Source organism: Kryptolebias marmoratus, linkage group LG1 (genome assembly GCF_001649575.2).
Source record: "Kryptolebias marmoratus isolate JLee-2015 linkage group LG1, ASM164957v2, whole genome shotgun sequence".
NCBI lineage: Eukaryota > Metazoa > Chordata > Actinopteri > Cyprinodontiformes > Rivulidae > Kryptolebias > Kryptolebias marmoratus.
Window position 1 is genome coordinate 3,393,025 of NC_051430.1, and position 21,530 is coordinate 3,414,554.

The 21,530-nt window shown below is 39.2% G+C and overlaps 1 long non-coding RNA gene across 1 annotated transcript; it reads left to right on the forward strand.

Moving 5' to 3' along the window:
* The first annotated feature begins 8,085 nt into the window (after positions 1–8,085).
* Positions 8,086–8,630, forward strand: LOC112451187. The gene is made up of 2 exons (XR_003039958.2): positions 8,086–8,477; positions 8,570–8,630. It is a non-coding gene; the product is annotated as an uncharacterized LOC112451187 (long non-coding RNA).
* Positions 8,631–21,530: the final 12,900 nt, after the last annotated feature.

Consider the following 21,530-nt stretch of genomic DNA (forward strand, 5'->3'; position numbering starts at 1 on the left):
GTTCATCAAACAGGCCTGGGACCCACCTCACCAATCTCAATCAAGATGCCGCCATTTATCTCTGTAGACTCTCAGGACAACATTTGACCAGATGAAGATAGCGTCTCAGTCATAGCGTTTTCATTGATTTATCTTCTGAAAATGACAGAGTTACTCATAATACTATGTTATATTATGTATATATATATATATTATGTTCCCACATTCCTTGAGTAAAATCAGCAGAACAGAACATTAAAAAACCTGGCAAATATATATTTTTTTTATATTTTGAAAAGTTACACATCAGAGCACGTATTAGTAAACCGTGGTCTAGACAACTTATGTAATCTGAATAAAGAAAGTCTGTTCAACCTATGCTGATAATAAACATAATCTTAATAAAACACTTAACAGGTTTGGTGTTGAGCTTATTGGTAACCATTTCCATGGTAGTGAATAGGGTGCATGTTTTATAAAGGAAGATTTGTAGGTTTGTAGTGTGCATTGTTGTGGTAACTCAATCTTTTCTACAGCTGTCTGTTTATGACAGGGAATATAAGATATATATATATATATATATATATATATATATATATATATATATTTTTTTTTTCATTCAGATCAGGCCCTTACAATAATGCTTGCACTTGTTGGCACGGATAAATCCGGAGGTAATAACAAAAAGTGGACAGTTTAAAAATGTAATTCTTTATATTTCTTTTTGTTCATTTTAGACAGTATATAAAATCAACATTAAAGCCAGTTCTACAGCTAAACAAATGAGATTAAATGTGTTGCACATGCCATAAGAATGCCCCTGCAAAGCATTTCTTTAATGAACAATACAAGTGTGATTTATAAATCAATTAATCATTTTAATGACAGGGCAGAGATAGTGATTCATCTGTACACAAAGCTGACAATTTGAATTTGCTTAACTTCCTGACTACAACAACTGTGTTGCTTTGAGTTGAATATGCTTAAGTTTTCTTTAGGAGTTTTTTTTTGTTCTTGTGGGAAATGTGAAGCTCCAAATCAAAGCATGTGCCTGCTCTTAAATTAAATGTAATTGTTAAAAAATTGTTAAGCCAGATAGTAAAAAAATACAATTGAGGATACTGAAAATGCTTCCCAGCACAGACACACAGCTTAGATGGTGTCAACACAGTAAATGCAGCAAGTAAATTTAAATGTAAATCCATTTTCAAAAATAATCATTCTTATACTATATTTCAAATAAAAAAATGAATAACAGGCTTATCAGATGTTTCAAGTGTCTGTTTGAAATAAAAAGTGGATAAATCCCCGCACCCACACACACACATACACAAACAGATGTCAGTGAATTTAAACACTGAGAATAATCAAAATCTCCCTGGAGTGGTCACATCTTCTTTTCCTGATGATATTGCCACAAGATTAAATGTATTCTAAAAGCCTGATGCTCTTTTTTATGATCTTGTCACAGTAAATGCATTCACGCAATCCTACGCAAGGCTTGGTTTGACATACATGACACTTTGATAGATTGATACCTCACCCCAGAGGTCAGCACACATACATGTGTTGTTGGATCTGATAAAAGGCTTCCTCGAGAGCTAGTAAGTGGCAGATTAAAATCAGAGGAGAGGAGTTTGAGGGCAAAATTAGGTTTTTACATGCTTAAAGTTTTTTCTTCTATACTGTTTTGTTCTCTAGGTGTAAACACGTTGTGATTGACAAAATATTTTTTGGCTAATTTTCACAAAGCCTCTTACTAAAATATGAAACTTTTTTACAAAGCAGTGGTACAGTATTTTTTAAGCTGGCCTCCACATACTTGTGCAAGTTTTTTGCCTAGTTTTTACAATTAACATTTACTCTCTGAACATGTTAATTGTAGTTTTTTTAAACTAGTATCCCTTGAAAGAAAGCATATTGCCAAAAGGTTTTAAACACAGCTCTCACATGATCTGTTAGCACTCAGTATGTTATGGGGAAAGCACTCAGCAACTACCACAATAAGCATCAGCTCAATATCTGTCAAATCTACTGAGTTATTGTTATTTTTGAGTCTTACTAAAGTCAGTTAGCTGTGGTGGTGGCTATCTTGATTCAGGTTGACTCCAAATGTTAATCAGCTGTAGATGTAAATCTAATGATTGTCCTCGAGAGATTTATTGAAATCCATCCACTAATGTACGATGCATTTTGCTGACAGAGAGACAAACCGACAAGCATGCACACATACACACACAGTCACAGGCAATTACATGATCATCCACCTTACATGGCAATGCATAATAAAATCTACAAGTACATACAAATATGACTCAGTTACAGTAACATGACAAAATGTAATTTGTTAGTTTTCACGTCTGTCAGTTGTCACTGTTCACACATATGGGTTACTGGCTTTCATGGTAAAATTTCTAACTGTTAGTCCTAATTTTTTTATTAATAAAATATTATTACAATTTAATTAAAATATTACTTAATTAAAAGTTTAGGTGAGCTTTTGATTGTCCAACAGATGCAAGCAGGCAATTAAAGTGGAGAAGTGACAAGTGACAAAGTGACAGCTTTCTTCCAATGCTTCAGAATAAGGGCACCAACACCCTGTGTGCAAAAAATACACTCATAACATTTAACGTTAATCAAAATAACTAACAGTATATGAACACAATTATCATAATACAAATGTTTATACCATTTCATCTCTATTTACACAAGGGTTGCCAACTTTCAAGGGTAGCTTGAAGTGAGAAGAAGTGGGATATTCTTTATGTTGCTTAATATGACATCCATCTATCCTGTTTTTCTGTACTTTCTCAGTCTTGTACAAGGATGCTGGGAGCTGGTGCTAATCACCAGCAGTGAAAGAGGAGAAGGCGGAGGACAGTAATGACAGGTCCCCAAGTCCATCATAGAAGCACAGAGACAAACAACCAACTGTGCACAAACTTACACCTAGGGCCAATTTAGAGTTACAAGTTCTTTTTGACTTTGAATGAGAGCTTTGAAATACTAATCTAATCTGAACTAATCTAAACTCAAGGGTCATAGAACCCCTGACAGGAACATTTCTGTAACACTGAATTTGACCTACTAAAACCATGTACTTGATCACAGCGATAGGTACTGTTTTTATTATTACTTCTAGTACTATCTAATCACTACTTAAAATCTATTAGCTTAACAGAGGTAAGACATCTTTCCTTCTTTTTGTGCATCAATACACTTGTATTAAAATGATATTTTAAATACAGTGACAGTGATACCTTTGTCAATTTTTCTGAGGCTTTTTAAATCAGGGTTGTGTAATGTAGGGGAGACCGGGTATGGTTGTAACACTTTTTGCTCCAGCACCTTTAACTCACAGAATTTTTAAGCTAGAGTTCTCAAACTTTTATACAAAATACCCACATTTGTTTACTACAAATGGCACCAATTCAAACCTCTGCAAGAATATCACAGACCTCATGAGTTCATGTCAAATACACGGTGTTCCTTTGTTACAACCTACCCCGCTACCGGGGTAGGTTGTAACACCTGCTGGGGTAAGTTGTAACAATTAGACAAAAGAAGCAAAAACAGAGGCCACACCATGTGATATGCTTCAAAAAGAGGTTTAGTGAATTAAAAGAACAATACAAGAACATCCAGGCATCACTTGCAGCGTTCACCATTTTCTTAAATGGGCCGTAGACACTGCGGTCCAGTGGCTGAAGTTTATGGCTACAGTGGGGGGGAAGGTAAGTAGCACTATTCCCTTTTCTTTGCAGAAATCAATAGCTTTAACAGATATATGTGAACAGTGATTATCCAGCAAAAGTAAAACCTTCTTCTCTGGGCTGACCTTTGTGTGTTTTGCAAAATGAGCAAGGAATAAGAGGAAGTCTTCCTCTTGCATCCATCCTGAGGCATTACCACTTCCTGCACTCTCTGTTGGCCCACTCTGAATGAAGAGTTCCTTGTAACCTTTACGGGGGAATACAAAGAAGGGAGGAATTGCATTTCCCAGCGCTTGCACAGCGCATGCTACTGACACGAGCACACCTCTCTTACCTGATGTCATCGCACCCACCTGCTTGACACCACGACGAGCAACAACACGGTCTGGTGATTGAACTGTTGTTACGCCAGTTTCATCTACATTCCATATATCGCTCCTGTCGAAGTTGTATCTCTCAATGACCTGTCCAAGGCTGTTGAAGAAACGTTCCACATTTTGGCGGTTAAAACTTGTGGCCCGTGTAAGGCTGGTTGCCTCAGGACTCCTTATTGACAGGCTAGGGTTCCGCTTCATAAATAATGTGAACCAGTCAGGCCCTGCCATCTGCTTCTCATCCCATGTTTGTGGGTGTTTGATATTATATGTTACTGCCAGTCGATATGCAAATTTTCTGACCAAAAAGAAAGAGGAATAGAAAACACCTACGCTGGTATTCAATTCTTCTCTTGTCTCCAGTGACTAACCTGTCATATGCTTACCTCACTTGGAGTCAGGCCATAATACAGGTCTGCTGCCTGAGTCAAATAGTCAGCCAATACTTCCTCCTGCACCTCATAACCTACACTGGGAAGATCACTGGACCCCTGTTCTCTCAGCTTCTGCAGTGATTTGCAGTATCTGCTCAGTGTTACATGGCAGATCCCATGCGCCTTCGCAACTGATCTGACTGACTTGCTCTTCTTTATGACCTCATCAGATGCCTTTTTTAAAACATCTGCAGGCACACGCCTATCAGTCTTTCGTATCCACTGCCTTGGCATTCTGTAAAATTATTAAAATCAAAATGTTCTTAGTTGTATGTAAGGGGATGGTTGTAACACTTTTTAAAGATGTGTTACAACCCACCCCAACCCTGTCAGCCATGTTTAGCTAGCTGTAGTAGCATAGCGGTTTGAAATTAGCACAGGAAAATGCATCACATTTTGCCTGAGAAATTACATTTTCATCTAATGTAAGTCATATGGTTTTATCTGCAACAGTATAAGTACTAAACAAAATATAGTCATGGTCAAAAAATTTACTTTCTTACCTCAAATTCCGTTTTTTCTCCTTAGTATCTGCATGTGCCTGTTTCCAGCCTTGACAATCACAGTATGGGATTGGGGAGGAAGCGGGTAAACATTGAAATGATCATGTAACTCCTATCTTATCCCTGATTGGTGGAACTGGTGGTGTTACAACTCTCCCTATGTTACAACCATACCCGGTCTCCCCTATATAATAATATACACATACTTACTGTTAACACTCTTTTTTATATAAAAAGCTAGGTTCTGAAAAAATATCAACTTGATGCATGTGTTATCATACTAAAGGCTCAATGTGAAAAGTAAAAGTGTCCCTCTCACAATGTCACTGCCAAAATTCAATGTTGCTTTAAAATTGTTTAAGAACTGTTAAAAAAAGAAGGAATCCCCTTGTCTGCCTATAGTTGCGCAGACTTACAGGTTTTCTCTCATTAGTGATAGCGGGGCTCAACTGTTACCAAACAGTGGGGTCACAAAGTCAGCACGGAGGCCTGTTGAGTGTTAACAATGTGCTGCTAGGAGACCAAGAGGAGGTCGGCAGCAGGACAACAGGCTTTGTTGTTCCGCAGGCTTTCAAGCTGAATATAGGCCATAAGGGACTTGTTCACCCAATTGTTCCACAGGGTGGCATGGATCCATCTCCATAGCAGCTTTATTTAAATGGCTACACCCCCATACTCCACTGGCAGATGTATCTTTATTCAAGGATTTATTCAGGATTTTTTGTTTTTTTGAACAGGATTAGGATTATTTAGAGGGATTAGTATTATTTTTTTATGAACAGTGTGAGACTTTCAGTAAATCAGTAAATAGGGGAAAATCTAAGGTTTCATTTATGGTCCTTTCGTGTTAAGGTGATAGATAGATAGATAGATAGATAGATAGATAGATAGATAGATAGATAGATAGATAGATAGATAGATAGATAGATAGATAGATAGATAGATAGATATTACTTATACTTTACACACACACACAGACACTTTGGTTTAAATTCACTTTGTTTGGGCAGGTTCATGTATACATATATGAATATAGGATTAGGATGAACATTTACTCTGTATACCTAATAGAAAAATAGATTTATATATATATATATATATATATATATATATATATATATTGTAAGAGAAAAATACATCAGCTAAAAGTTCACAACAGTTTTCACCTCAAAACTTCCCTTGTTGTCCTTATACTCTGTTAGCAAACACTGAAATGTGTCACATCCTTCGACCATTGAAAAGATATGGAAATCTATGGCAAAGCTGATGTTCCTTTACTTCCTCAAGTCTAGGTCTCATTTATTTCAGTCATCACTGCTAAGTGGACTCTGGCCTGTCTAAGGATATGCAAACGACACCCTCATCTTTCCCAATTGTTGTCTTTATCGGGTGCCCAGCCTGCAATTGACAAGTGAACCATGGCCTGCGACAGATGTTTCCTTTTAAAGACAAAAAATAGAAAGGTCAGTGGTGTTGCCATCTGCAGACCAAAAGTTTCCCATACAGAATTGCATTTGTTGTTGTAACTACTCAAACCTCAAGCTCTTTAGATTGCTAATTACTTTCTACCCACTAGCAATATATGTGTTAGAATATACCTGTTCATGAATGCACATATAAAATTATATAAAACAGTAATAGAAAGGTATTATACTATTGATTTTACTCTTGAGGCCAGAAGCCGACTCGCAGATGAAAATGTATCAGTTTATTTCAAAAATTGGGTTTCAGGTCTGTGAGGCTGGAGAGTCAAATTCAAGAGGCTTCAGTCTGAAAAGTCAGATAACAATTAGCATTTCCAGGTATGGGTTTCAAGATATTATATAGCGACCAATACTTACAATTTTAATCAAAGCTGTTCTATTTTGGCATAAGAGGAGATGCAGCAAAAAACTGCCTGGATGACCACAATAATAACAAACTGTATCAATCATGTATGGATTATCTTACTAACTTTATAAAATATAATTATTTCTTAAATCTATCACTCTTCCTACTTCAAGCAGAGACTGAGAGCATGTTATAAATTAGGTTGGACACAGAGAAATCTGAGGCCCTGTCCACACATGAATGGCATATTGTGAATATAAAAAGTGTTTTTTTTAATCATTTCACCCCCATGTCCACATAGACAAGGCATTTTAGGAGCCCTTAAGCTGTACTTTCTGAAACCAGGTTCCAGAGTGAGAAAAATCCTTAAATGCCATTGTTGCATTCTTGTGTGGACATTTTAAACAAAACCTTTTAAAACAATGATGTCATAGACCCACCTCATACCTACAACCCTAATAATGACAGATTTCATGCTTTTGTTTGTGTTGCAGTGTCAGGATGTGGATTTTGTGGATAATTTTGTATGTAAGACTTTGGTGTTTCTTATGTATTTAGTTACTAACTTGTTTCTTTTTAGTTTCAGTTTCCCTGTGTCCCTTTGGGCCATGGGCTCAAAAACCACAAGACTAAACGTTTAGCCATTTTCTTTGGCCGTTCATTATTTAATTGTTCTGCTTCTAGCATTAATAACTTGCTTCCAGTAAGTATGTATTTTGCATTTTGTTCACTTCATCATCTTGCGGTTGAATCTTGTGTGTGAAAGCCCAGTCCTGCCGTTTAAACAGAGCAAAAACCCTTATTATTACACCCAATAATCTATGGACAAAAAGGTTTTTTATTACTTTGATGAACTGCAAAAGAAAAAACACCTGGCGCAGCTGTGAGTGATGAACCTGATCGCTAGTCTCAGTATTTAAGGCTGAGCTGATCCATAATTTGTCGTTATACCGTTGAACATCACACAGTAACAACACTTCCTGCCTTCACTAAAAAAGTCCTTAAATTTTATCATTGCTTCTTGTGTTGGCTTTCTGCTCAGAAATCTGGACCTTGAATTAAATATTGTTATTATTATTATTGTATTATGGCAGGTCTTGTCTTGTGTGTACTTGGTAATGGTAACACCACAGGTTTTTATTTGAAGTTGTTTACCAACAAAAAGCATGACTTTAGTAACTGTGATGATTTGGGATTTTTTTGCTGCTACTTCCTGGTGGGCCGTCCTGGCCATTGATTGGCAGCACCTTCTCCACGCCCTTCACACCTGCAGCGGATCAGGCTCGTCAGGCACCTGGGTACTTAAGGCTGCAGTGGGAACCAGACCAGTGCTGGAGCATTGTTTTTGCCTTTGTGGTAAAGTGCCAAGCCTTCGTAAAACTTTTTGTGTCTGTGAAGATTGCTCTAAGTATTTTTGTTTGCACTTTCTCAGGATTACCTACCTGTTGAAGAATCCAGTCTGGTCTAAGTTGTTTTGGGAACCCACTGTGAAGCCAAGACAACGTACCTGTTTCTGCCTGATCCTGTCTGCCTGCCTGGAAAGAAACCTACCTGTTGCCCCTGGAGAAAACTGCCAATCCAATTATCAGGAAGTACTCATCTCTTCACCTCACCTCCGTGCTGAGTGACGCTCCTCTCACCGTAAGGATCTTTCACCTAAAAATACACTAACATTGCTACTTACCTGTCAACCTCCGGAGGAACTTCTGTCTCACTACGCCTTCTGCTTTCAGGTCCTGGCTCCCGATCGTTATTGCACAATTATCTCACTGTAAATAAATTCACTTCTCGTAACTTTGGTCTCCCGTGTCTGTCTGACCCTGAACTGCTCACCGAGAAAGTCTCGAATCCTGACAGAAACATCTGCACATCTAACTGATTTCATTTTGTCCATCTTTATATTGATTATTTACACAACCTCCTACTATGGTAAAAAGGAGGGATATGGGTATTTCTGAGATGACAGCCTCAGAAAGTGATCCCCTTTCCCTGCTGACAAAATAAACCTTTAATGGTAACAGGGAAAGATGATTTGCCTAGTCAGTTACCGAACCCCCGTAACTGACACATACCCTCTGACATACACCTGCAGATGACATCTTCCATCTCTCCTTGTGACTCTTTCATTAGGACAACCAGACCCTTTTCCTCCATATTTGTCTTTGTGTTCAGGGTTATAATCAGAAGGAGCCTTTAGTTTTGACTGGCATATCTCCAGTTGAAAGCCTTTCTCTGCCTTCCAGTGCTAAATTTTTCCCTTCATTTGTTTGGATGCCCAGGACTGTAGCACCACTTCTGGTTGGGCACGCATTTGTTTCGCATGTGAGCTGTTTGTACTTGCAAACCTCCTGCATGATGAGATTCTCATTCTGCATTACATTGTCACATCATACTGCACACTCACATGGAGGTTGTGGAGGAACAAAGATGTAACAACATGGTCCCCCTCTAAACCTGGAGCATTTTGTCCCTTAAAGCGCAAGGCTCTTAAGCACTAGTAATACTCTCTTGGTGGTTTGTGCTTTCTTTGCATAATGGCAAAATCAGATTGTATTGTCTTCGGACCAGGTCGTCATTGTAAATAAGAATTGGTTCTCAACTGACTTACCTGTTAAAATAAAGGTTCTTAAATAGCTTTTCTTGCATCTGTCTGTGTACATGTCCATTATGGTGGGTAGGCTACCTCCCACAGTCCTTCGTGTGGCATTCACAACCCTCCGCAGCACCTTTTTCTCAGCTGCAGAGCAGCAGCAGTATGACACAGAGATGCAGGAGCACATGCCACTCTCCACTATGCACCTACAGAAGGACCTTAGGGCTAAATTACTATGTCCAGCAATAGATGCTGTTGTGGCTTCTTGAACAGGGCTGAGGTATTTTTGCTCCAGGTAAGGTCCATGGTGAGGTTTACACCCAGGTACCTGAAGTTGTGGACTGAGTCCCAAATGCGGGCCATGATCGGCTTCTCAAAGCAGGCCAACCTGCCAATAGGCATTCATATCTGTCACTGTGAAACATTTGGAGATGTGATGATAGTGGATGTTTTTAGGCAGGTGGGTATAACTCCCTGTGATACAGAGGTGTTCGGGATGTCCATCATCATCTCAGATAACTGGTGTGCATAGTCTCTTAATACCCACCCCAGGATGTTATTAGGGCTGCAACTGGGGTTTGATCCTCTGGAGGGTCTTCCTCACTGCTGTTGAGGTCAGGGTGTGTGTGTGTGTATGTGTGTGCGTGTCAGGGGTGGTGGTGGGGGTGGGGGTGCTCTTTTTTGCATTCTATTCTTCTGGCTGCTGTGAGTGCTGGTGCATTACCTGACCTGAACACTGATCCCTGGCAGTAGAAACCTGTAGAAACCTGACCTCTGTGTTTAGCCAGGGTTTTTGGTTGGAGTAGAGAGTTACAGTTACAGCCATCTACGCACTTAGAAAGCATTTAGAGAACAGCACATGTACGTTCCTCCGGTCACCTCTCCCTCATATGTAGATGCCTCTCTGAAGACCTGTCAGTCTGCACACTGAAAGTCATCCTGCAATACAAGCCAGGCAGCATTACTGTGCCACACAATGACAGTTTTCTGTGTTGGTATGTTTTGTTTCAGCAAAGGCCGGTAAACAGAGACCATCATGACTGATATTTGAATGTCCATCAAATTTATGTGGTTGAAGTTCCCAGCTACCTCATAAAAAGCCTCTGGGTGGTAGTTTTGGAGCTGGTTGAACTTGTTGTGAAGCTCCTTTAGCTTATTGTTAGCACTGGTATATGGTGGGATGTAAACAACAACAAACACTGCTGCAAACTCATGATGGAGGTAGTGTGGCTGGCATTTCACAGTTATGCATGCTCTCAGAGCAGTGGTTGTTCACAATAATATACTTTGTGCACAAATCTTTGTTTATGTAGTCAATGTGGAAGGCTTAGTATGGTATGTTGTTGGGTAACCAGGTTTCTGTCAGGCAGAATAGAGCACAGTTCTTCATTTCTTGGAAGGATCCCAATCTCAGTCAAGTAAGGTCCAGCTTGTTGTCCAAGGAGCAGACATTGGCTAGGAACAGAGACAGGATCAGTGGTCTAGTTGCTTTAACTTTTAGCTGCCAGCTTGCCCCTCTTCTGCTTCCATGTATGCGGCTTCCTCTTGCCTCTTGCCCACTGTACACTGCTATCCCAGCCTGGTACTCTCAGTAGATGTAGCCTACCCATCATGGCTCTGAGATGGGATGATCAATTCTTGTTATAGTGGTGAAATTACCCCTTAATTTTAAAGGTTTGGCTGGGCTATATGTCTGTCGTTCCTTCTAATAGAGCGTAGAAACAGTTTTAATGCCAAATCTACAACATCCTATCCTGGGAACCCGAGAAGCCACTGCATTGCTGTGTGCCACCATCTTCTAAAACAGACTCAAGCTGGTAGATACATTGACTGTACGCCTCATTAGACAGTCGTGGCTTGTTCTCCACCTTGAAGCAACGACAGGGACTGATCATAGTGCAACTGGAAACCATGTGTCATTCACAGTGCCCTGGCAGGGGGCAGTGGTTCAGGATAGTATGACTCAAGGAGAATGGGTGTTCAGTCCTCCAATTCTGAACATTTGTACCTACCAGGTTTGTCACTGGATGCTCTCTGTAACTGTCCACCATGATAAAGTCAGAGGCTTCACTACCATGGCAGTGTACCATGGTAGGCCCTAGGGCCTGTGGGGATACCCCAGGGAAGTTATGCCCCTTTTCCATTGGCTCCAAAGGTCCCGGCTCCATTCTACTCGGCTCGCTTTGCGAGCGTTTCCACGGGCCTTTTTCGAGGCCAGCCCTGGCAATTTTTGGCCCTGCTTCGAAGCAGGGTCCAACCGGGCTGCCCTGCTTTCGTGGGTGACACAAGCTAGCTCCTGTTCACTCATTGGTCGTGGGTGTGGTCAGATTGAAGCGTAAGAAGAGCGAAGAAAACACCAATAGACAATTTTGGAACGGTAGCGAAGTAATAGGACTATAAACAACAGCGTTAGCTTACCCTGCAATGTTTGTCCCCCAGGCGCTGTAAAGCCTAAAATGTCCGGTGGATAACAGCTGTCCTACTCCGTGCAACAATCGTGGCATCCAGAGCTTTTCTTCCACTTTGCCTCTCTTCCTGAGGTCTCAGGAAAATCCCCAGAAGCTCAAAAAACAGCAACAACACAGGGCCAAAGTTGTCCATAGCTCTTCCGTTGTTTACACAAATGCGGTAGTGCGCAGTGCGGTTTTGGACCCCACCTCCCCCCTCCCACTAACACAAGGAGGCGTTCCTCTGCTACCGAGCAGACTGGCGGGTGGAAACGCGATGCATTGTTTACAGAGCCGAGCAGAGTAGAGTGGAGTGGAGCGGGGCTGCTCAAGTAGAGCCAGTGGAAAAGGGGCATTAGACACCTCTTTGAGCTGACGCGGATTTCTGGTAGGCACTGTGCATCTGGGGATTTTAGTCTTCTGAGTTGCGGGTGAGTTATGGGATCCAAGTAAAGGGGCACTTCAGTGTCAAACATCTTCTCAGCTGACTCTTGGCTGGACAGATCATCAGAAGCCCCTACCTGTACAACTGGAGGTCCCCTTCTCTCATCCTCTGTATGGCTGATGGAAAGCAAGGGATGGAGTTTGCTTGTGATCACACTTCTTTTGCAGTTCCTCAGCCTTTGACTGAGTTTTTGAGAATTCAACTCACTTGTCTCTTCTTGTTACTGCAAATGGTAATTCGTTTGCTTCTTTGTTTCATACTCACTCTGCATCTGAGTGAGTTGTTCTACAACTGGCACTTAACACTGGTACAGTAGGCCAAGCACATCTGAAATGTGTGCTTCTTTGGTTGGACCTTCAATAAAAGCAATCAATTCCAGTATTTTGCACTCACAAGCACCAAGGCCGTAACGTAAGTTACACCCTTGCTTATTTGTTGGTAGGTGGATGAGACCAGCAACAACATTTACCATCTCTGAGTCAAAAGACGCAGGACGCCTTTAGCTTCTAGTGTGTGGGAATCTAAGTTACTCATTTTGCCTTGCCAAATGAAATTAACAAGAAATACAGGCAGTCATTTTATTTATTTAAAAATACTATCTCTGGTCTAAATAGAATTTAAATAAATAACATCATACATAAATGCAAAGTACAAAGATACAGCACAAAGTATCAAAGTGCTATTGAAAGATGGAACAAGTCTTCTCAAATCACTTAACAGTGTCATATGAACTACTCAGGGTTTGCTACCTAAACTACGTAAAAACATAACACTAGATTCTGTTGCATATTTTGCTCCATTATTGGACTTTTCCTTTCAGAACAGGAACCCATTTTAAAACTTGTGTTTAGCATTGATGCCCATCAAAGAGAAGCATAGGTTCTAGGGGAAACAGATTAGATAGATTCATTATTGATTTACCACACTATTCTTGGGTTACTTTTAGAGCCCCTGATGTCTGTGAGGCTAAAATATTAAATAGCATCATTATACTCTTATTTTACAAGCCCATTTGGGTCTCTGTGTTATTTCTGAAAATGTGCTTCTCAGATAACAGTACAGCATTTCAAGCTTTTTAAGCATTTACACCATCTATTTACTGTTTGGAATTTACAATTATGGTATGTAAAAAAGCAAAAGCATTTTATTTATAAGCACTTATGATCTATAAATTGCTGAAGTGGAGATAAGTTGGTAAATATTGAACTGAAATAGGAAATGTATGGCACATGTAACTTTTAGCTAAAGCTAAATTTAGCAGAAGTAGCTCCCAAATTCAATTGATTCGGTTCAATTCAACTCAATTCAATTCAGTTTATTTATATTGCACCAACTCACAACAAAAGTAGTCTCAGGGCACTATACAAAAACATTTGCATACATTATAAAGTTAGTAAAAGTTATCTATCTAAGGAAGCCAGCAGATTGCGTTGAAGTTTCACTATATCGCAGTCTCCCATTTTGATTGGAAAGGATCTCTTTGAACAGGAAAAAACCTCCAGCAAAACCAGGCTCAGGAAAAGTGGCCATCTGCTTCAACAGGCTGGGATTTGAGAGAACAGGAAAGAGACACAGACAAACATAGAATGACTGGACCAGGGGTAGTTTCTGTAGAAAGAAAGAAAAAGAAAAACACATGTAAATGATGGAAATAATTGCAGTAGAGCAAGGAAACCCTAACTATAGGTTTGAGAGCAAAGTGCTCTGTTAGGAAATTATGGAACAATAAGATTTTTAATATAAGATAGAGCTTGTTTGTTGAGAGCTTTGTATGTTAGAAGTAAGATTTTAAATTCTGTTCTCAATTTGACAGGAAGCCAATGGAGGGCATCTAAAACTGGAGAAAGATGATCTCTCCTGCTAACTCTCAGCAGAACTCTAGCAGCAGCGTTTTGGATCAACTAAACTGAACTTTTTAAAGAGTTTTTTGGACACCCAGATAATAAAGAATTAAAATAGTACAGCCTAGATGTGATAAATGCATGGACCAGCTTTTCTGCATAATTTTGAGACAAGATATTTCTTATTTTAGTGCTATTACGTAGGTGGAGGAAAGCGGTTCACATAACTGATTTGCAATGATTTTCTCAAGAAGTTTTTAGATGAATGGTAGATTAGATATGGGTCTATTATTGTCCAGAACTCCTGAATCAAGGTCAGGATTCTTAAGTAATATTTTAATTACAGCAACCTTAGAGCTCTGTGGTACATAACCAGTCATTAAAGACAAATTAAGTAGATCCGAAAAAGGGATATTAATTAGGGGAAGTACCTCTTTGAACAGCCTGGTTGGGATGGGATCTAGCACACAGGTCCCCAACCTCGGGCCACGGACCGGTTTCGGTCCTTGAGTCATTTGGTACCAGATTGCACAGAAAGAACAATTAACTTGCAGTATTTCCATTTTATTTATTTTTGGAGTCTGAACGACATTTATTTTGAAAACTGACCGGATTCTCTCCACTCCATCCGTCTATGACTCACTCTTGATGCGTGTCAAAACGCTTATCTAGGTCACGTGATCTGTTACCGCTAAAAACAAACCCAAGCAACAAAATGAGTAAAAAACAAACATCTCTGGAAGACTAGATGGGACCGTCTCGTTACTGAGAAACAGGCACAGGGCTCCACTGATTCAGGGTTATGGTGAGTTGTATTCTTTGTACACTTCATATTTGTGGTGTCTCTTATTTTGAAGGGCATGTTTAAACGTCGCCATACTGACCAGAGAACATTAGGGGGAGGAGAGGGTGTTATTCATGTTGATAACACAACACCAGGACACAGCTAACAAAGTTGCGAGTGCATGTTAGATTTATGTTAATTTTGTTTTAAAAAATACCCCCGTTTCATGCCGGTCGTATCATTTTATTTGTTGTATTTATCCGCCACACCTTTAAAGGCTGGTCTGTGAAAATACTGTCTGATAATGAACCGGTCCATGGAGCTAAAAAGGTTGGGGACCGCTGATCTAGCAGACATGTTGATGGTTTGGATGAAACAACTATTTTGACAATTCAGAAAGCTCAACAGGACAAAAACAGTCCAAACACAAATAAGGTTCTAATGACACTTCTAAAGTGGTTTCACATGACAGGGAATCAGAAGCAATGGTAGAAAGGATGGTGTGAATTTTCTCTTTAATTGAAATAATTTTATTTATTAAGAATCTCATGAAGTCATCACTGCTTAGAGTTTTATGGATACATGGTTCAATGGAGATATAACTCTTAATTAGTCTAGCTACAGTACTAAACAGAAACCTGGGGTCATTCTTATTCTCTTCTATTAAAGATGAGTAATACAGTTCTAGCTTCATGCTATCTTGTATGTTAGCAGGTTTTCTCTCCAGGTTAAATAAAACTCTTTCATGTTAGTGGTGCACCATTTTCTTTCCAACTTTCTCGATACCCGTTTGAAAGTACATAATTCTGAATTAAACCAAGGAACCAGCTTCTTCTGACTGATCACTTTCTTTTTCAGAGGAGCAATTTTATCAAGTGATGTTTGCACTGAAGTTGTAATACTATCAACAAGATCGTCTAAGCTGCTGCTCTCCCCACTATTATGACTTTATCTGTATTCAGTAATAAGTCAGACAAAAACATTGTCACGCTCTGAGGGGAAGAGGAGGACCAGAGTGCAGCAGGTAAGGCAAAAAACTCTTTATTAGTAAAACGTAAGCATTTACTTGATTTCCAAAAACAGACGCATGGTAAGACGAGGACCCGACAACTAAACTAAAACAGTAGTGCACTTAAATACCAAACAAACACAAAACTAAAGTGTGCTAAAACTGAAACACGAGAAACCAAAAGGAAAAACCAAAACCCGAACCGGAACCAAAACCGGAATCCTCACTAACATCTGAGAATTCAGACAAAGATTGAGAATAAGGGCCTGGTGAATGCTATAAAAAATCAAGTAAAAATGTTTTTTTCTGATTTACATTTTGGATGAAAAAGACTGACGGAAGGACTGAGGGTCAAAGATTCAAAAGAATTATAACTAATAATTGGTTTAGCATTAATCAATAATCCTGACTGGAAAAATAGCAGCTATTCCTCCACTTCGACCTGTTGTTCTAGGAAACATGAAAATTTAGATAATTAGCAGGAGTGGATTCATTTATACTAACAAAATCCTCCTGTTGTAACCAGGTTTCTTTTAGACAAAATAAATCAATTTGATGATCAGCTATCAAATCATTAACTAACAGAGATTTAGAGAAGAGAGATGTTATGTTCAGTAATTCATATGTAATGATTTTATTTTTCTGTTCTGGTACAGTAACTGTGTTTATTTTTATAAGATTTTTATGATTTATTTTCCTAAATATTTTTGGTTTATTTAATTTGGGCTGTGGACGAGCTGACACTGCTTCAATAGAGGTTTGGGTGGGTAACAGACGAGAAACAGCAGAGAGGTGTGTAAGACTACAACTCTGCTTCCTGGACTGGACCCTGGGTTCTCAATAATTTGGATGAATAACAAAATCAGCTGAAGTCCTAGAAAGAGGAGCGGCTCCACCCAAAAGGGGATGGATGCCATCTCTCCGCATCAGACCAGGTTTTCCCCAAAAAGCACACCAACGTCTACATAACCCACGTTGTTTTCAGGACACCGCCTGGACACCCAGTGATTGAACGATAACATACGACTAAACATGTAATTTCTGGACAGGTTGGGAAGGAGGCCATAGAAAACTACAGAGTCTGATATAGTTTTTGCAAAGTTATACACTGAAGTAACATTAATTTTAGTGACCTCCGATTGGCGTAACCGGATGTCATTACTGCAGATGTGAATAACAGTCTTACCATATTTAACCTTAGCCAGCAATTTCATGCAGGATTCGATGTTGTCTGTTCTGGCCTTCGGAATGCATTTGATGACAGTCACTGGAGTCCCTAGTGCCATGTTTCGGACTACGGAGCTGCCAATTACCAGGGTTGGCTTCTCAGCAGGTGTGTCGCTGAGTGAGGAAAATCAGAAGACAGAAACAGAAGAAGCTGGGAGAAAAACATAAGACATGCTAAGCGAATGCTAGCAAGACCTAGCAGAGCTCAAAAACACTGATCAGAGCCAAGAAGTATCAGAAGACAAAAGGTGCCTCAAGAACAATCCAATAGTAGAAAATAACTGTATCAAGGGTGTTTGTGTACTGAATGTAGAAACTGTAAAGGTTAGATGCTGGTGTAGATTCTCAGTAATACAGGACATGCTAAATCTAAAAGAAGGTTAAAAACAAAATCAAGTGGACTTCTATTCTGTAGTTGAAGATGTTTCGCTTCTCATCCGAGGAGCTTTCTCAATTGGAAGAAAGCTCCTCGGATGAGAAGCGAAACGTCTTTCAACCACTTCTCTCTCTGCAGCCACAGATGAAACGTGTGCAAGCAAAGCAGCCTACAAACCTGACTCAGTTACACCACTTGTGTAAGCTATTGTAAAAAACTTGTGGAATCATACTCAAAATGTTTGACCCAAGCCATGCCATATTAAATTGAGTCTTTTAAATTATTTTAAGAGCTTTTTATCTTGTCCTTTGTGCATCGTAGTGGGAAAACACCCTCTCGCTGTAAAAAAAAGAAGAATAACTACCGTATTTTCCGGACTACAAGGCACACCTGAATATTAGCCGCAACAAGCTAAAATTAGGGGAAAATCCTGTTTTGTTCATACATTAGCCGCACCGAACTAAAAGCCGCAGGTGTCTTAATGTTTAATTACCATATGTAAGAGAATATGCACAAAGAAGATTGTCAGGAAAAAGATGGCTGTTTGGGAACACATCCCTTTTATTAACATTTTGAAAAACAAGTTACCAGTACATATTTGCATAACTTTTTACATATATGTACAAGTACTGGTAATTAAAAGGATGAAACATGTACTGTGCTGTTTAAACAAGTAATAAATGTTCTGTAGAACAATAACCTACAGCACACCAGAAAAATATAATCGGCCTACCTGTTGGGCTAAGGTGCAGAAACACGGCTTTAACAAGAAGAAAAGTCAGTCAGTCATCGTTCGTTCCCCTGTTGTACGGAACTACTTTGTCTGGCGGACGGACATGCGACCAACACACAACTCTTTTCCCCGTGACTGTGTGTCTGATCACATGCCCTCCCACCAGGCAAAGTAGTGCCATACAACAGCAACAATCCAAAACAAATCCTCTTACGATATCACAAAAATCATGAAAAATCCATAGAAAAGCTGCACCGGACTATAAGCCTCAGGGTTCAAAGCTTGTGCAAAAAGTAGCGGCTTATAGTCCGGAAATTACGGTAAGTAACTTTTACTCAGTGTAAGTTTTTATTAAGATTTTAACTTTTTGTTTTTACTTACATAGATTTTTACACAAGTAACTTTACCTGTACTGGAGTAAAATTTCAACAGAGTAACTGTATTTTTACTTGAGTACATGATTTTAGTACTCCTTCCACTTCTGCAAAACTAATTCTGCCTTTGACTCTTGTTTTGTGTTATTTATCAGATTGGATAACTGAAGTCTGAAGAAACATGACATACTGGTAATTTAAAGGGGGCCTATTATGCTTCTTTGAACAAGTCAGGATAGGTCTGTGGGCTGTACAAAACATGTTCATTAAATTTAATACACCAAATCATTCTCAATATTGCGGGGATATTGCCATCAAAAATAAAATGAAGCCACGCAGCTCTGTTCTCTGTGACTTTGGTTTGCAGTGTTTTTTTTTATTAGTGAGATTTTTATATTTATTTTGGTGTTTACCTGTCTTGTTGTGTTTTGCTGTAAACATGATAGGGTTGTATTTACCTCATTATTTGAGCTTATCGACGGCACCTGTTTTAAATTGCTCCTTTTCCTGAACTTCGTGACTGCTGTAGTGTTGTTGGTGGGGGAGTGTCCCGTGCCCATTTGGGGTGGACACCTGGATGTACCTTTGTAAAATGTCTGTTTGTTTTTTTTAAACAGACTGTTTTTTTTGGGTTTTTTTTGCAAATTAAGTCTTTTTAGCAACTTAAAAATTATATTTTACTGTTAGCCATCTATAATTTTTTCATTGTTATCTTTATTTAAGTGGTAAATTAAGGCTAAAAAAATCTGCAACATTTGTTCCTCAAGTCTTCACAGTGTTGTGTTATAGAAAAACTGAATCAAATTCTTGTAAAAGAAGCTTTAGGCTGTGAGTAGTGACACACTGCTGTGGGATGGCATCCCATTCTTTAACCAGCATTTGTTGTAAGTTAGCCAATGTTGTTAAAGATTCCCATACCACCACAGATTTCCATCATCTGTAAAGATGAGAGGGGGGAAAAAAACTAGTGTTTTTTCTTGTGGTCCTGTTAAAGCATCCAATCTAATTATGATCCAGGTATTAAATTAACACTGCTTTCAATAAATAAATCAAACCAGAGCCAAAGTTTTACCCAATCAGAGCAGAGCATGGCGGCCCATGCTTTCCAACATACTGTGCACCTGGGTGAAGTGTTTCCTACTTAGCAACTTTGTTTTTAGACCCCTTAAGTGACTTTTATTCAAAAAGGTGACTAGTGACTTTTTCTGGTGTTTTTTGGAAACTTTTGAAGACTGACTTGAAAGCAAGCAACGAGTAGTGGGTGCTACTCCCTCCTCTGTGCTACAGCACTCACAGGCAACTCTGTCCTTGCTCCGTGTCCCTCCCAGCTGCAATTAGCAAGCAATATTCACTCCACTGCATCCAGGTGATGCAAAGCTGATGCTGAATAAAAAAATGGTAGGATGTAAATCTAAATGTTTCTTTGTCTAAAATAAATCACCGCACTAAAAGAACTTTGAGTTTCTCTTTTGGGTCACTTTTGCTTATTCCAAGTCTGGAGAATGTCAGGAACGATGGAGACGGAGGCGAACCCAGAACGCAGACTCATTGTACGGGAACGGAAACTAATTTATTAAACTAAATAAACAAAATGAAAACAAACAGCTGACGGCAGCAAAACAAAAAGACAAACGGAGCATAAGCACAGAGTAACAGAACCATGAAGAGACGGAAAGACAATAGGCAAACAACGACAGACATTAGACAAACCTTAGACAATGAACCAGCGACTAGTGGGAGAAATGACCGAGTATTTGAGTACTGAGGATAACGAGGTGAGTGGGAACAGGTGGAGTGATTACCGAGTCGGGACAGGTGTAGATGGGCGTGGTTAACAGGCAAGTGAGTGACTGGGGAAGGGTGAAATGCAACATGAACATGAGACAACAAAAAGCAGAATACAACAGAATCGAAACAAAACCCCAAACCAAAGAATAAAAATAAAACATAAACAAAACCCATAGAAAAACCAAATCACCACAGAGAAAGGATTAGGGTTAGAACTGTTAAAATTGAAAAAAAAAAAAAACAATAATCAACAAAAGAAACTGTATTTGTACGTATTTAGGTTTTTTGTTTTGTTTTGTTTTGTCTTTCACTTTTTGTCTTTCCCATGAATGACTTGTGTCAGTAGTTGCTGTCGCTTTTTGCACTTAATAAATGTGAGAAAAAATGTCACTGTGTTATGATTCTTAATGAAACTATAGAGCAGTGTTACAACATACATTTTAATGATCAGAGGCATTAAGTAGTGGTTTAGGTGGGTTGGTTGATGCTAGTTCCTGTCCTGAGCACAGATACACACTCCACTCCACAGTGCAAATGAACTGTGCATGCACACAGAATCCGCTAATCCCACCCTGGCTGACAGAGCCACCGCAGAAACTGTAGCTCATGCCACAGAAAGACCCCAGAAAAGAGTGACATTTGGTTTTTATGACCAAAAAGCAAAAATGAAAAGCACTTGAGCCATTTGCACACCTGCACTTTCTGTTCAATAATGTTGGTGCTGTTGTCCTGGTAGACATTTTGCACAATTGCATTTTATGGTAAATTGTTCTTTAATGTTCATGCTTATTGTTCAAAGTTCAATAAATAACTTGCATTGAAAAGTTATGGAGATGGTTGAATATTTGTACGACTACTTTATATCTGACTCAAGTCTTGCAAAAAGTGTTTTATTGAATAGATTGAAAACACTAAAATGACATGGTAAACTACAGAAAAAATGTTCAAAATCACCCTCTTCCTTTAAAATGCCATTGGTATTGAGAATCTAAATGGTGCAGGTTAAAGTCGTTTTACAACTTGAATTCTTCATTAGAGAACACTATACTGTGTATTTTGACTAAGGGCGTATACACA